This window comes from Aegilops tauschii, chromosome 3 (genome assembly GCF_002575655.3).
Source record: "Aegilops tauschii subsp. strangulata cultivar AL8/78 chromosome 3, Aet v6.0, whole genome shotgun sequence".
In the NCBI taxonomy this organism is placed as follows: Eukaryota; Viridiplantae; Streptophyta; class Magnoliopsida; order Poales; family Poaceae; genus Aegilops; species Aegilops tauschii.
The window spans coordinates 13317925-13334530 of record NC_053037.3 but is presented as its reverse complement, the minus strand read 5'-3'; the positions used below and the strand labels follow the sequence as shown (position 1 = coordinate 13334530).

At 44.2% G+C, this 16606-nt stretch overlaps 1 pseudogene; it reads right to left on the bottom strand.

Annotated features, from left to right (window-relative positions):
• Window positions 1-323: 323 nt before the first annotated feature.
• On the bottom strand, window positions 324-12296 carry LOC109786704 (uncharacterized; annotated as a pseudogene).
• Between the last annotated feature and the right edge of the window lie 4310 nt (window positions 12297-16606).

The following is a 16606-nucleotide window of genomic DNA, read 5'->3' as shown; positions in this document are numbered from 1 at the left end:
CCTGTTGGCCCGTTTGCCGACGTGCAAAAATATTCACCGGGCAGGCATTTTTTTAACATTTATAACTGTAGGAAAATATGGACTGTTTAAGTCAAACGAGTAGACGACGGCAGAAGCATTTTTTTAACATAATATAACTACAGAGAACATGGACTGTTTCATTCAAACAAGTGGACGACGGCACAAGTATGAATATGAATAATTGAAATTTATAGACGACGGCATGAAGACAAAATAATAATCCAAATGTCATTCTCGACTTAAATACTCAAAAAAGTACTGCCTTCTTCATCACAAAATATCAAAGTCGAAATAAATGAAAACATCATTTGAGCCTACAAAATTTTCTGTTACATAAATTTTGCCGCATTTATTTCTTCTTTGCAAGCCGGGTAACTTTGTCTTTCACATCGTTGAGCGTATTCCTCTCCGAAAAAATAAGCTGCATAATCATTAAGTCCCTCGATTTATCAATTGACCCTGTTACAACTTCATATTATTACAATGTGAATAGTATTAAATAATGAATTCAATTAAATATAAGCATTTGAAATAAAACCAGACCTGCGAAAAATGGCTTGTCCATTTTTCACCGTCCCAATATTGAAAGCATCGAAGGACAAATATTCCACATGAATTGCTGGTCCATATAAACAACGGTTCATAAGTTCGCATTTCAGGTAAGATATTAAAATAATGTGAAAGTATATACTCACCAATCTTCCTGTTGTGGCATCTTATACGTTTTAATAGGCCAGGTAAACACATCCGGATAATTCACAGCACCGCTCGCATTCGCATCACGTATGTCATATCCAAGTTGTTTTCTCTGTTCGTATGAATGATAGCACGCAATGGATTTAAGATAGTTCAATTACGAAATGATAGTTTCGATATGCTCATGAAAATTTATAACGTACTAGCTCCTCAACTTTGTCTTTAATTTCACTGTCAAGTTTGCGTCCCATCAAAGAATCAAGAACCTGAAACTCTTCCTTCGGGCGATGCATGACGACCGAAACCCAGTGGGTATTTCCCTTATTAAGAGGAATATAAGTCTGCATCACAACGAAAAAACGATGTAATCAACACATACTGTTTTATTATTTATATCCCATATATGCATACATTAAGCCAGTCGAACTTACCTTATCTTTTTTAAAATACTCATCGGTGCATCTATTCACGGGTCCATTCTTCTTCGCCACAACTTTGTTCTCATTTTTTCCTGGCTCGGTGTCTGGTCTAAATTCAAGTAACCAATTGACCAGCCAGGTCGGCATTATATGACGATCGTCACCAACAACTCCAAACAGATACGACAAATAAGCATTGATAACCTGAAAATAATTTAAATGATGTATATTCCAATTTGCGGTGAACGCTAATATAAAACACAACAATAACTTACATCACAGGTCAGCCATTGATGGTCAAGAATCTTACAAGCCCTCTCTGCACTAAGACCTTCGCGCATGCCATCATTGAATATTTCCTTCTTTCTATGTTTTCCTAACTGCTCATAAGCACGGACAAACTTAACACCAGCTTTCACCACATCGTATTCATCACTAGAATTTTGAAAGACTTCTTTCTCGAATAGTTCTGCAGCACATAACTCTAATATGTTACTAAATCAACGATAAGTAGTAAGTTCAGCGTGAAAACAATTTGAACAGCCTGAAAATTTATAAAACTCACTTGCTTTTGCAGAACGTTTTGCACGCTTAGTTGGTATAGTACGCACATAAGGAGACTTCATAAGGTTTGATACCTTGCGCTTCCGTTTCCCAACAACCTCCTCCGGTACCTCATCTTCTCCAATAGAACCTACTGATCCACGTGATGCGATTTCATCTGATCCTAAAGATGTAACGGATTTCTCATCAGATACCTCAGGAACTTCGATAGGATCATCTTTATCACCCTTGAAACTATCGCAATATTCAGGTGTGCAATAATAAGGTCTCTTTTCTTCAAAATCATTAAGATCATCTTCATCATCCTCTTGCACATTCTTTTTTGCTGGTGTTTTTAAATTGTCCATATCAGGTTGATATACCCATTCTTTACAAGGTTCTCCACCATAGTTTCTAGATTCACTAATATCACCATACTCATTCTCTTCTTCTTTTTCAATATCACCGGCTTTGTAGAAGACAATGCGTTTGTTCAATTTCTCTATGACCCTCTGTGATTACAAATAAGTTGTAGTTAGTGAAGGAAATATGCCCTAGAGGCAATAATAAAGTATTATATATTTCCTTATATCATGATAAATGTTTATTATTCATGCTAGAATTGTATTAACCGGAAACATAATACATGTGTGAATATATAGACAAACAGAGTGTCACTAGTATGCCTCTACTTGACTAGCTCGTTAATCAAAGATGGTTATGTTTCCTAGCCATAGACATAAGTTGTCATTTGATTAACGAGATCACCTCATTAGGAGAATGACATGATTGACTTGACCCATTCCGTTAGCTTAGCACTCGATCGTTTAGTATGTTGCTATTGCTTTCTTTATGACTTATACATGTTCCTATGACTATGAGATTATGCAACTCCCGTTTACCGGAGGAACACTTTGTGTGCTACCAAACGTCACAACGTAAATGGGTGATTATAAAGGTGCTCTACAGGTGTCTCCAAAGGTACTTGTTGGGTTGGCGTATTTCGAGATTAGGATTTGTCACTCCAATTGTCGGAGAGGTATCTCTGGGCCCACTCGGTAATGCACATCACTATAAGCCTTGCAAGCATTGTGACTAATGAGTTAGTTGCGGGATGATGTGTTACGGAACGAGTAAAGAGACTTGCCGGTAACGAGATTGAACTAGGTATCGAGATACCGACGATCAAATCTCGGGCAAGTAACATACCGGTGACAAAGGGAACAACGTATGTTGTTATGCGGTCTGACCGATAAAGATCTTCGTAGAATATGTAGGAGTCAATATGGGCATCTAGGTCCCGCTATTGGTTATTGACCGGAGACGTGTCTCGGTCATGTCTACATAGTTCTCGAACCCGTAGGGTCCGCACGCTTAACGTTACGATGACAGTTTTATTGAGTTTTGATGTACCGAAGGAGTTCGGAGTCCCGGATGAGATCGGGGATATGACGAGGAGTCTCGAAATGGTCGAGACGTAAAGATCGATATATTGGACGACTATATTCGGACTTCGGAAAGGTTCCGAGTGATTCGGGTATTTTTTGGAGTACCGGAGAGTTACGGGAATACGTATTGGGCCTTATTGGGCCATACGGGAAAGAAGGAAAAGGGCCTCAAGGGTGGCCGCACCCCTCCCCTTGGTCTGGTCCGAATTGGACTAGGGAAGGGGGGCGCCCCCTTCCTTCCTTCTCTTTTCCCTTCCACTTTTCCTATTCCATATGGGAGGTGGAATCCTACTAGGACTAGGGAGTCCTAGTAGGACTCCACACTTGGTGCGCCTCCTCCTAGGGCCGGCCTCCTCCTCCCTTGCTCCTTTATATACGGGGGCAGGGGGGCACCCTAGAGAGACAACAATTGATCCTTGAGATCTCTTAGCCGTGTGCGGTGCCCCCCTCCACCATATTACACCTCGATAATACCGTTGCGGAGCTTAGGCGAAGCCCTGCGTCAGTGGAACATCATCATCGTCACCACGCCGTCGTGCTGACGAAACTCTCCCTCAACACTCGGTTGGATCGGAGTTCGAGGGACGTCATCGAGCTGAACGTGTGTAGAATTCGGAGGTGCCGTACGTTCGGTACTTGATCGGTCGGATCGTGAAGACGTACGACTACATCAACCGCGTTGTGATAACACTTCCGCTGTCGGTCTACGAGGGTACGTGGACAACACTCTCCCCTCTCGTTGCTATGCATCACCATGATCTTGCGTGTGCGTAGGAAAATTTTGAAATTACTACGTTCCCCAACAGTGGCATCAGAGCCTGGTTTTATGCGTTGATGCTATGCACGAGTAGAACACAAGTGAGTTGTGGGCGATATAAGTCATACTGCTTACCAGCATGTCATACTTTGGTTCAGCGGTATTGTGAGATGAAGCGGCCCGGACCGACATTACGCGTACGCTTACGCGAGACTGGTTTCACCGTTCGGAGCACTCGTTGCTTAAAGGTGACTGGCGGGTGTCTGTCTCTCTCACTTTAGTTGAACCGAGTGTGGCTACGCCCGGTCCTTGCGAAGGTTAAAACAGCACCAACTTGACAAACTATCGTTGTGGTTTTGATGCGTAGGTAAGAACGGTTCTTGCTAAGCCCGTAGCAGCCACGTAAAATATGCAACAACAAAGTAGAGGACGTCTAACTTGTTTTTGCAGGGCATGTTGTGATGTGATATGGTCAAGACATGATGTGATATAATGTGTTGTATGAGATGATCATGTTTTGTAACCGAGTTATCGGCAACTGGCAGGAGCCATATGGTTGTCGCTTTATTGTATGAGATGCAATCGCCATGTAATAGTTTTACTTTATCACTAAGCGGTAGCGATAGTCGTAAAAGCAATAAGTTGGCGAGACGACAACGATGCTACGATGGAGATCAAGGTGTCGCGCCGGTGACGATGGTGATCATGACGGTGCTTCGGAGATGGAGATCACAAGCACGGTGCTTCGGAGATGGAGATCACAAGCACAAGATGATGATGGCCATATCATATCACTTATATTGATTGCATGTGATGTTAATCCTTTATGCATCTTATCTTGCTTTGTTTGACGGTAGCATTATAAGATGATCCTTCACTAAATTATCAAAGTATAAGTGTTCTCCCTGAGTATGCACCGTTGCAAAAGTTCTTCGTGCTGAGACACCACGTGATGATCGGGTGTGATAGGCTCTACGTTCAAATACAACGGGTGCAAAACAGTTGCACACGCGGAATACTCAGGTTAAACTTGACGAGCCTAGCATATAACAGATATGGCCTCGGAACACGGAGACCGAAAGGTCGAGCGTGAATCATATAGTAGATATGATCAACATAGTGATGTTCACCATTGAAACTACTCCATCTCACGTGATGATCGGACATGGTTTAGTTGATATGGATTACGTGATCACTTAGAGGATTAGAGGGATGTCTATCTAAGTGGGAGTTCTTAAGTAATATGATTAATTGAACTTAAATTTATCATGAACTTAGTCCTGATAGTATTTTGCAAATTATGTTGTAGATCAATAGCTCGCGTTGTTGCTTCCCTGTGTTTATTTTTGATATGTTCCTAGAGAAAATTATGTTGAAAGATGTTAGTAGCAAAGATGCGGATTGGATCCGTGATCTGAGGATTATCCTCATTGCTGCACAGAAGAATTATGTCCTTAATGTACCGCTAGGTGACAGACCTATTGCAGGAGCAGATGCAGACGTTATGAACGTTTGGCTAGCTCAATATGATGACTACTTGATAGTTTAGTGCATCATGCTTAACGGCTTAGAATCGGGACTTCAAAGACGTTTTTGAACGTCATGGACCATATGAGATGTTCCAGGAGTTGAAGTTAATATTTCAAGCAAATACCCGAGTTGAGAGATATGAAGTCTCCAACAAGTTTTATAGCTAAAAGATGGAGGAGAATTGCTCAACTAGTGAGCATGTGCTCAGATTGTCTGGGTACTACAATCGCTTGAATCAAGTGAAGTTAATCTTCCAGATAAGATAGTGATTGACAGAATTCTCTAGTCACCATCACCAAGTTAGTAGAACTTCGTGATGAACTACAGTATGCAAGGGATGACGAAGGTAGAAATCAAGAAAAACATCAAGTGTTGATGGTTGACGAGACCACTAGTTTCAAGAAAAAGGGCAAAGGGAAGAAGGGGAACTTCAAGAAGAACGGCAAGCAAGTTGCTGCTCAAGTGAAGAAGCCTAAGTCTGGTCCTAAGCCTGAGACTAAGTGCTTCTACTGCAAAGGGACTGGTCACTGGAAGCGGAACTACCCCAACTATTTGGTGGATAAGAAGGATGGCAAAGTGAACAAAGGTATATTGGATATACATGTTATTGATGTGTACTTTTACTAGTGTTTATAGCAACCCCTCGGTATTTGATACTAGTTCAGTTGCTAAAGTAGTAACTCGAAACGGGAGTTGCAGAATAAACAGAGACTAATAAAAAGGCGAGGTGACGATGTGTGCTGGAAGTAGTTCCAAGATTGATATGATCATCATCGCACACTCCATGTACTTTTGGGATTAGTGTTGAAACTAAATAAGTGTTATTTGGAGTTTGCGTTGAGCATGAATATGATTTGATCATGTTTATTGCAAGACGGTTATTCATTTAAGTTAGAGAACAATTGTTGTTCCGTTTACATGAATAAAAACCTTCTATGGTCATACACACCAACGAAAATGGTTTGTTGGATCTCGATCGTAGTGATACACATATTCATAATATTGAAGCCAAAAGATGCAAAGTTAATAATGATAGTGCAACTTATTTGTGGCACTGCGGTTTAGGTCATATTGGTGTAAAGCGCATGAAGAAACTCCATACTGATGGGATTTTGGAATCACTTGATTATGAATCACTTGATGCTTGCGAACCGTGCCTCATGGGCAAGATGACTGAAACGCCGTTCTCCGGAAGTATGGAGAGAGCAACAGATTTGTTGGAAATCATACATACAGATGTATGTGGTCCGATGAATATTGAGGCTCGTAGCAGGTATCATTATTTTCTGACCTTCACAGATGATTTGAGCAGATATGGGTACATCTACTTGATGAAACACAAGTCTGAAACATTTGAAAAGTTCAAAGAATTTCAGAGTGAAGTGGAGAATCATCATAACAAGAAAATAAAAGTTTCTACGATATGATCGCAGAGGTAAAATATTTGAGTTACGAGTTTGGCCTTCAGTTAAAACAATGTGAAATAGTTTCACTACTCACGCCACCTGGAACACCACGGTGTAATGGTGTGTCCGAACGTCGTAATCGTACTTTATTAGATATGGTGCGATATATGATGTCTCTTACTGATTTACCGCTATCGTTTTGGGGTTATGCATTAGAGACAACTGCATTCACGTTAAATAGGGTACCATCTAAATCCGTTGAGACGACATCTTATGAACTGAGGTTTAGCAAGAAACCAAAGTTGTCATTTCTTAAAATTTTGGGGTTGCGATGCTTATGTGAAAAAGTTTCATCCTGATAAGCTCAAAACCCAAATCGGAGAAATGCGTCTTCATAGGATACCCAAAGGAGACAGTTGGGTACACCTTCTATCACAGATCCGAAGGCAAGACATTCGTTGCTAAAGATGGATCCTTTCTAGAGAAGGAGTTTCTCTCGAAAGAAGTGAGTGGGAGGAAAGTAGAACTTGATGAGGTAACTGTACCTGCTTCCTTATTGGAAAGTAGTTCATCACAGAAAAATCTGTTCCTGTGACTCCTACACCAATTAGTGAGGAAGTTAATGATGATGATCATGTAACTTCAGATCAAGTTACTACCAAACCTCGTAGGTAAACCAGAGTGAGATCCACACCAGAGTGGTACGGTAATCCTGTTCTAGAGGTCATGTTATTTGACCATGACGAACCTACGAACTATGAAGAAGCAATGGTGAGCCCAGATTCCGCAAAATGGCTTGAGGCCATGAAATCTGAGATGAGATCCATGTATGAGAACAAAGTGTGGACTTTGGTTGACTTGCCCGATGATCGGCAAGCAATTGAGAATAAATGGATCATCAAGAGGAAGACGGACGCTCATAGTAGTGTTACTATCTACAAAGCTAGAATTGTCGCAAAAAGGTTTTTCGACAAGTTCAAGGTGTTGACTACGATGAGAGTTTCTCACTCGTATCTATGCTTAAGTCTGTCCGAATCATGTTAGCAATTGCCGCATTTTATGAAATCTGGCAAATGGATAAGCAAAACTGCATTCCTTAATGGATTTATTAAAGAAGAGTTGTATATGATGCAACCAGAAGGTTTTGTCAATCCTAAAGGTGCTCACAAAATATGCAAGCTCCAGCGATCCATCTATGGACTGGTGCAAGCATCTCGGAGTTGGAATATACACTTTGATAAGTTGATCAAAGGATATAGTTTTATACAGACTTGCGGTGAAGCCTGTATTTACAAGAAAGTGAGTGGGAGCACTACAGCATTTCTGAAAAGTATATGTGAATGACATATTGTTGATCAGAAATAATATAGAATTATTCTGCAAAGCATAAAGGAGTGTTTGAAAGAAGTTTTTCAAAGAAAGACCTCGGTGAAGCTGCTTACATATTGAGCATCAAGATCTATAGAGATAGATCAAGACGCTTGATAAGTTTTTTCAATGAGTACATACCTTAACAAGATTTTGAAGTAGTTCAAAATAGAACAGTCAAAGAAAAAGTTCTTGCCTGTGTTACATGGTGTGAAATTGAGTAAGACTCAAAACCCGACCACGGCAGAAGATAGAAAAAGAATGAAAGTCATTCCCTATGCCTCGGCCATAGGTTCTATAAAGTATGCCATGCTGTGTACCAGATCTATTGTATACCCTACACTGATTTTGGCAAGGGAGTACAATAGTGATCTAGGAGTAGATTACTGGACAGCGGTCAAAATTATCCTTAGTGGAATAAGGATATGTTTCTCGATTATGGAAGTGACAAAAGGTTCGTCGTAAAGGGTTACGTCGATCCCTTTACGTCGATGCAAGTTTTGACACTAAATCTAGATGACTCTAAGTCTCGGTCTAGATACATATTGAAAGTGGGAGCAATTAGCTAAAGTAGCTCCGTGCAGAGCATTGTAGACATAGAAATTTGCAAAATACTTACGGATCTGAATGTGACAGACCCGTTGACTAAAATTATCTCACAATCAAAACATGATCACACCTTAGTACTCTTTGGGTGTTAATCACATAGCGATGTGAACTAGATTATTGACTCTAGTAAACCCTTTGAGTGTTGGTCACATAAAGATGTGAACTATGGGTGTTAATCACATGGTGATGTGAATTATTGATGTTAAATCACATGGTGATGTGAACTAGATTATTGACTCTAGTGCAAGTGGGAGACTGAAGGAAATATGCCCTAGAGGCAATAATAAAGTATTATATATTTCCTTATATCATGATAAATGTTTATTATTCATGCTAGAATTGTATTAACCGGAAACATAATACATGTGTGAATATATAGACAAACAAAGTGTCACTAGTATGCCTCTACTTGACTAGCTCGTTAATCAAAGATGGTTATGTTTCCTAGCCATAGACATAAGTTGTCATTTGATTAACGAGATCACCTCATTAGGAGAATGACGTGATTGACTTGACCCATTCCGTTAGCTTAGCACTCGATCGTTTAGTATGTTGCTATTGCTTTCTTCATGACTTATACATGTTCCTATGACTATGAGATTATGCAACTCCCGTTTACCGGAGGAACACTTTGTGTGCTATCAAACGTCACAACGTAAATGGGTGATTATAAAGGTGCTCTACAGGTGTCTCCAAAGGTACTTGTTGGGTTGGCGTATTTCGAGATTAGGATTTGTCACTCCAATTGTCGGAGAGGTATCTCTGGGCCCACTCGGTAATGCACATCACTATAAGCCTTGCAAGCATTGTGACTAATGAGTTAGTTGCGGGATGATGTGTTACGGAACGAGTAAAGAGACTTGCCGGTAACGAGATTGAACTAGGTATCGAGATACCGACGATCAAATCTCGGGCAAGTAACATACCGGTGACAAAGGGAACAACGTATGTTGTTATGCGGTCTGACCGATAAAGATCTTCGTAGAATATGTAGGAGTCAATATGGGCATCCAGGTCCCGCTATTGGTTATTGACCGGAGACGTGTCTCGGTCATGTCTACATAGTTCTCGAACCCGTAGGGTCCGCACGATTAACGTTACGATGACAGTTTTATTGAGTTTTGATGTACCGAAGGAGTTCGGAGTCCCGGATGAGATCGGGGATATGACGAGGAGTCTCGAAATGGTCGAGACGTAAAGATCGATATATTGGACGACTATATTCGGACTTCGGAAAGGTTCCGAGTGATTCGGGTATTTTTCGGAGTACCGAAGAGTTACGGGAATACGTATTGGGCCTTATTGGGCCATACGGGAAAGAAGGAAAAGGGCCTTAAGGGTGGCCGCACCCCTCCCCTTGGTCTGGTCCGAATTGGACTAGGGAATGGGGGCGCCCCCTTCCTTCCTTCTCTTTTTCCCTTCCTCTTTTCCTATTCCATATGGGAGGTGGAATCCTACTAGGACTAGGGAGTCCTAGTAGGACTCCACACTTGGTGCGCCCCCTCCTAGGGCCGGCCTCCTCCTCCCTTGCTCCTTTATATACGGGGGCAGGGGGGCACCCCAGAGAGACAACAATTGATCCTTGAGATCTCTTAGCCGTGTGCGGTGCCCCCCTCCACCATATTACACCTCGATAATACCGTTGCGGAGCTTAGGCGAAGCCCTGCGTCGGTGGAACATCATCACCGTCACCACGCCGTCGTGCTGACGAAACTCTCCCTCAACACTCGGCTGGATCGGAGTTCGAGGGACGTCATCGAGCTGAACGTGTGTAGAACTCGGAGGTTCCGTACGTTCGGTACTTGATCGGTCGGATCGTGAAGACGTACGACTACATCAACCGCGTTGTGATAACGCTTCCGCTGTCGGTCTACGAGGGTACGTGGACAACACTCTCCCCTCTCGTTGCTATGCATCACCATGATCTTGCGTGTGCGTAGGAAAATTTTGAAATTACTACGTTCCCCAACAGTTAGTTAGGTGACACATCAAAAAACAAAGTGAACGGCAAAAAAACAAAACTTGTACCTGTGCGCATAGCTCCGACATACAAAGCATGTCCTTACGAATGTGCTTCAGCTCAGTCAAAATCCGATCCATAATAGGGTTCTGGCTAGCGGAAGCCTAAGATGTACTCACACCTGTTCTCCTTCTTGTAATGTTAGACTTTTTCGTATTGGATTTCTTTTTTTTCAGCTTGTTCCACTCTAATTTTGTTTAGTCGGTACTCTTCAGTAATGGTGTCATCGATCTACAACATAAAGAATCATACGTTCAAATTTAATTAATAATTAAGTGCAGACTTTAAATGAAAAAAAATTGAACGTATTACCATCCCAACACCACGACCATATTGAAAGTCGTACTTGTCTCTTTTCTCCGCTGCCTCTTCTTTCCAGTTCCTCATCAAGGGGCTCAACAGCGCTAACGGAACATACTGTGGACCGGTGCTTGGCTGCACCTTCTCCCAATATAGATACTGCAAAACAAAAAAACAACCACTTAGCATGTGTTACACTATTATTACATAATACAAATATTCAATTTAATAAATATATCATACCTGCAGAAGTGCTAGGTTGCCACGTGGCCATTCCCTAACACGGCCGAGCTGCAAAACCATACCAATCTCCGACAAACAAAATCGTAAAGTGAATGCGTTCGAGTTGAACTTTTTTATCGACCTGACATCTTGCACTAGCGCATAATAATTCTTCGGAATGTACTCATCAGAGACTGGTGCAATTATAGTCCCTAACAGGACGAGAAACGCCATCCGAACAAATTCATTGTCCGCGTTTTTATTTCTCACAATCTTCTCAATGAGATCATCAATCAATATTTTACCATTCTTTTTGTTAACAAAACAAGCTAGAATTTTTTTTATTGCTTTCCCTTGGTCCATACTCAAAAAACTAGAAACATCCACTCCTTCATTCTTCAAACCAAATATAGCGAACACATCATCAGGCCTCAGTGAAATCAACCTTTTTTTCCGGCTGCCTCTTGGACCATGAATTTCTTACTACTTGGATTGAAACCTTGAATCATAAGCGCAAGCAAATTATCACGCATCTTCACCGAAGGTATTCGTAACATGCCCTCTATCTCCGTTTCGTAAAATGTAAATCGCTGACTTGGTGTTAACTTATTAACAAGACTAACCCACTTTTCTACGGAACATGCAATCACACCATCCATGTCCATACTGCATATAATAATATCTATGTGACGTTGCATGCAGCTGAGATGTTATATTATGATGAAACATATTAAAACAAATACCTATCCGACGGCGACCAGTGTGGGTGGCGGCGGGCGCTGACGGCGACCACTGCGGGATACGGCGGGCGCTGACGACGGGCGCTGACGGCGACCAGTGTGGGTGACGGCGGGCGATGCTGTCGGGCGGGGAATGACCAGTGTGGGCGGCGGTGGCCGACGCGGCTTCAGGGATAAGATCGGGCACGTCCTCGACACGTAGGAGGCAAAAGTGCATGCACGACGTGATTGGGCACCGACGTCCGCGATTGTTGGGAATATTCCCTCAGATAGCGACGGCTCGTGGAGATATTTCTGGCGTCGGGCCCGCGGCTATTAGTTCGCAATCAATACACGCGACGTGATATAACCGTCGGTCGTGCTTTAGTCCCACACCGGTCGACGTCGACATTGTTGACTTATTTATATATTTTTCAATTTTAATAAGCGTCTGTCTCCAATGAACCTTTTTTCCTTTTTGTCAAATTCATGATTCTTGTACTCCCCCAGTGTTAGTGTATGATCATTTTTTTACGTGTAATGATTGTTTTAAGATTGCTTGAACAATTTTTACATTTTCTTGAACATTTTTTGTTTTAAATTGTGTGAACAATTTTTTACATGTCACGTACATTTCCCTTGGTCCTACGTCTCTTCTTCGCATCCGCCAAACGGGCTCATTTTTTCCATGTGCTACAGTGACCATGCAGGGCACGCATGCCAAATTTTGTCACGTTTCGAGGCTCTACGGATTTTCTATGATTTTCCGGGCCGAAAACCCCTAAAATACTGCCCGGACGTGACGCAATGTGCGTTCGTTGTCGGTTTTTCTTTCATTTTTTGCGTGGGGTACCCGGGTGGGCCCCCACACGTGCTGCCAAAAGTTGGGTGCATTCCGTGAAACCACCCAGGTACTTGGTGTGGAAGGCGGTGGTTTCGGTATGGGCGGAGGGGACCCTCGGTCGTACGACTCTCCTTCGCTTCTGCCAAACGGGCTCATTTTTTCCACGTGCTACAGTGACCATGCAGGGCACGAACATCAAATTTTGTCGCATTTCGAGGCTCTAAGGATTTTCTATGATTTTCCGGGCCGAAAACCCCTAAAATACTGCCCGGACGTGACGCAACGTGCTTCCGTTGTCGGATTTCGTTCATTTTTGACGTGGGGTACCCGGGTGGGGCTCCACACGCGCTGCCAAAAGTTGGGTGCATTCCGTGAAACCACCCAGGTACTTGGTGTGGAGGCGGTGGTTTAGGTATGGGCGGAGGGGACCCTCGGTCGTACGTCTCTCCTTCGCATCCGCCAAACGGGCTCCTTTTTTTCACGTGCTACAGTGACCATGCAGGGCACGCACGCCAAATTTTGTCGCGTTTCGAGGCTCTACGGGTTTTCTATGATATTCTGGGCCGAAAACCCCTAAAATACTGCCCGAACGTGATGCAACGTGCGTTCGTTGTCGGATTTCGTTCATTTTTGTTGTGAGGTACCCGGGTGTGGCCCCACACGCGCTGCCAAAAGTTGGGTGCATTTCGTGAAACCACCCAGGTACTTGGTGTGGAAGGTGGTGGTTTCGGTATGGGCGGAGGGGACCCTCAGTCGTACGTCTCTCCTTCGCATCCGCCAAACGGGCTCATTTTTTTTCCAAGTGCTACCGTGACCATGCAGGGCATGCACGCTAAATTTTGTCGCGTTTCGAGGCTCTACGGATTTTCTATGATTTTCCGGGCCAAAAACCCCTAAAATACTACCCGGGCGTGACGCAACATGCGTTCGCTGTCGGATTTCGTTCAATTTTGGGGTGGGGTACCCGGGTGGGGCCCTACACGCGCTGCCAAAAGTTAGGTGCATTCCGTGAAACCACCGAGGTGCTTGGTGTGGAAGGCGGTGGTTTCGGTATGGGCAGAGGGGACCCTCGGTCGTACGTCTCTCCTTCGCATCTGCCAAACGGGCTCATTTTTTCCACGTGCTACAGTGACCATGCAGGGCACGCACGCCAAATTTTGTCGTGTTTCGAGGCTCTACGGATTTTCTACGATTTTTCGGGCCGAAAACCCCTAAAATACTGCCCAGATGTGACGCAACGTGTGTTCGTTGTCGGGTTTCGTTCATTTTTGGCGTGGGGTACCCGGGTGGGGCCCCACACACGCTGCCAAAAGTTGGGTGCATTCCGTGAAACCACCTACTTGGTGTGGAAGGCGGTGGTTTCAGTATGGGTGGAGGGGACCCTCGGTCGTACGTCTCTTCTTCTCATCCGCCAAACGGGCTCATTTTTTTTTCACGTGCTACAATGACCATGCAGGTCACGCACGCCAAATTTTGTCGCGTTTCGAGGCTCTACGGGTTTTCTATGATATTCCGGGCCGAAAACCCCTAAAATACTGCCCGGACGTGATGCAACGTGCGTTCGTTGTTAGATTTCGTTCATTTTTGGCGTGGGGTACATGGGTGGGGCCCCACACGCGCTGCCAAAAGTTGGGTGCATTCCGTGAAACCACCCAGGTACTTGGTGTGGAAGGCGGTGGTTTCGTTATGGGCGGAGGCGACGCTCAGTCGTACGTCTCTCCTTCGCATCCGCCAAACGGGCTCATTTTTTTCCACGTGCTACCATGATCATGCAGGGCACGCACGCCAAATTTTGTCGCGTTTCGAGGCTCTACGTATTTTCTATGATTTTCCGGGCTGAAAACCCCTAAAATACTGCCCGGGCGTGACGCAACGTGCGTTCGTTGTCGGACTTCATTCATTTTTGGGGTGGGGTACCCGGGCGGGGCCCTACATGCGCTGCCAAAAGTTAGGTGCATTCCGTGAAACCACCCAGGTACTTGGTGTGGAAGGCGGTGGTTTCGGTATGGGCAGAGGGGACCCTCGGTCGTACGTCTCTCCTTCGCATCCGCCAAACGGGCTCATTATTTCCACGTGCTACAGTGACCATGCAGGGCACGCACGCCAAATTTTGTCGCGTTTCGAGGCTCTACGGATTTTCTACGATTTTTCGGGCTGAAAACCCCTAAAATACTGCCCGGACGTGACGCAACGTGCGTTTGTTGTCGGATTTCGTTCATTTTTGGCGTGGGGTACCCAGGTGGGGCCCCACACACGCTGCCAAAAGTTGGGTGCATTCCGTGAAACCATCCAGGTACTTGGTGTGGAAGGCGGTGGTTTCGGTATGGGCGGAGGGGACCCTCGGTCGTACGTCTTTCCTTCGCATCCGCCAAACGGGCTCATTTTTTTCACGTGCTACAGTGACCATGCAGGGCACGCACGCCAAATTTTGTCGCGTTTTGAGGCTCTACGGATTTTCTACGATTTTCCGGGCCGAAAACCCCTAAAATACTGCCCGGACGTGACGCAACGTGCGTTCGTTGTCGGATTTAGTTCATTTTTTGCGTGGGATACCCGGGTGGGGCCCCACACGCGCTGCCAAAAGTTGGGTGCATTTCGTGAAACCACCCAGGTACTTGGTGTGGAAGGCGGTGGTTTCGGTGTGGAAGGCTGTGTCCGGCAGACCGTTTTTTTCCTGTACCCTTCAAACATGCCCAAATTTTTTGTATCACATTGTATCTACATGAGAATCATGCTTGCCAAACTTCAGTGCATTCTGGGACTGTTTGCATTTTCTACGGTTTTTGGCGTTGACAGTCCCGAAACACTGTTATTTATCAAAATTATTTCGTACTAACTTTTCCAAAATAATTACGAATTCCCTCTTCTAATTTCGTTTTTTTCCTCTTCCTTTCTTGGTCTCTTCTTCTTTTCTTTTATATCATTTTTATTCTTCTTTCAATTTTCCCGGCAAACTTTTAAATTTTAATTTCTTTCGGCTAACTTTTATTTTATAAAATGATTCAAAATTCAAAATAAAATTCCACAAAATTTCATAATAATTTTCATCTAAATTTCATTCGAACATAATGATAGTTCATTAAACCTTATGATAAACAGTTCATTTTACATTGGAACATAAAGAAAGTTAATTAAACAGGACCTAATTGAAATTAATTAAACATAACAGGACCTAATCTGAACCTAATCTACTCGGAGTCGGAGGCGGCGAGGTCCACGATCTCGCCCGCACAACCGTCACCGTCGTCGTCGTCGCTACTCTTGCCGGCGTCGTCCTCCACCGGAGCCGCCTACGCCGGCGCCTGCACCGCACCGATACCCGCCGCCGCATCCAGTGCGGCCTGCAGCTCGGCGGCCTCTGCTGCCGCCGCCATAGCCGCCGCGACGTCCAGTGCGGCCTGCAGCTCGGCGGCCTCTCTGGCCTCCGCCGCCGCCGTCGCGGCCGCCGCTTCTGCCTGCGATGCCCGTAGGGCGATGAGGTAGCCAGGGCAGTCGTCGGGGTAGCCGTCCTCGCGCATCGTGCTACGTCTTGAGCTTGCGTTGGTTTCCTTGAAGAGGAAAGGGTGATGCAGCACAGTAGCGTAAGTATTTCCCTCAGTTTTTGGGAACCAAGGTATCAATCCAGTAGGAGGCTCCTCAGAAGTCCCACGCACCTACATAAACAAACAAAGAACTCGCAACCAACGCAATAAAGGGGTTGTCAA